The sequence below is a fragment of the Micropterus dolomieu genome, unplaced genomic scaffold, assembly GCF_021292245.1.
Source record: "Micropterus dolomieu isolate WLL.071019.BEF.003 ecotype Adirondacks unplaced genomic scaffold, ASM2129224v1 contig_9684, whole genome shotgun sequence".
NCBI classification, from domain to species: Eukaryota; Metazoa; Chordata; class Actinopteri; order Centrarchiformes; family Centrarchidae; genus Micropterus; species Micropterus dolomieu.
Window position 1 is genome coordinate 750 of NW_025738670.1, and position 1,228 is coordinate 1,977.

Genomic DNA, 1,228 nt, shown 5'->3' on the forward strand with positions numbered 1-1,228 from the left:
TCAAACCTTTTTTTGGTAAGTTCAGTGCAATGCCTTTACCCAGTTAATACTAACCCATGACATCACATACAGTTAAAAACATTGATTGGGGCCTTTTCTCCTCTCATTCCCAGCTTGAGTACTGTTGTGAACAGTTCTGTGTGAACATACAGCGTGACTTCCAATCTATCATGATTTCAAAATCTTCGGTCTATCAATGTCTAAAATGTTCATGTGTACTTTCTGAAAAAAAAGCAAAAGCTAATTGCCTCACCACTCCTTACCGAGGCATTCAGACACGAGCAGCAGCTGCTGCCCCACCACTCTTCTTAAGGTGGAGAGAGTGCAGACCTTATCCTCCACGAAGTCGGGCTGGACTGATCATGGGCGCCTGCCGGTGGAACTGGAGTTTATTCCTAAACAGGAGCCACGCTCTCACCGGCCTGCCCTCAAAGAGGGCACTGTTCCTTGCCCTGTAGATGGCACTTCGAGCCAGTGCAAGCACCGTGTTGACAAATCTGCCAACCAAAATGGTGAAAAACACTCGCAAAAAAGTAAGCAAAGTAGGAAAAATAAAAATACACAACCTCTCACTCTGAGGACTGCTGGTCAGTAATCCCGCCTTGTAACTGCAAGGTGCAGGGTTATGTACAAAATAGTTATAAACATTTTTATCCAGTGCGAAATGCATATATTGTTGTCAGAGGGGGTATAGCTCAGTGGTAGAGCATTTGACTGCAGATCAAGAGGTCCCCAGTTCAACTCTGGGTGCCCCCTACCTGTGCTAACATCGCAGATGCCTGTCTAAAATGGTCATATGTACTTTCTGAAGTAACCCCTTGAATATGCAAAGACACTGGCCAGTTTTCACATTTGTATCAGTGGTGGTGCTAAGCAGTAAATTGTTCATGTTTAAACCCACCACTACGTAAATGCATGTGCTCTCTTGCTTTATATACTAAATGTCTATAAACATTTTTGTCCAGACTATCAGTGAGCAATGGATAAAGTTGTCAGAGGGGGTATAGCTCAGATGCCTGTTTAAAATGGGCATATGTACTTTCTGAAGTAACCCAGTGAATATGCAAACAAACTGCCTAATTTCCACCTTCCCATTACTGTTTGTAATGACAATAAGCAATGAATTGTCCGTCTTTAGACACACCACTACGTAAGTGCATGTGCTCTCTTATTTTATATACAAAATATTTATAAACATTTTTATCCACACTATTCAATTCAATTCAAT

General features: G+C 41.9%; 1 non-coding gene across 1 annotated transcript; it reads left to right on the plus strand.

Moving 5' to 3' along the window:
• The first annotated feature begins 684 nt into the window (after positions 1–684).
• trnac-gca lies at positions 685–756 on the plus strand. The gene has a single exon. It is a non-coding gene; the product is annotated as a tRNA-Cys (tRNA).
• The last annotated feature ends 472 nt before the right edge of the window (positions 757–1,228 follow it).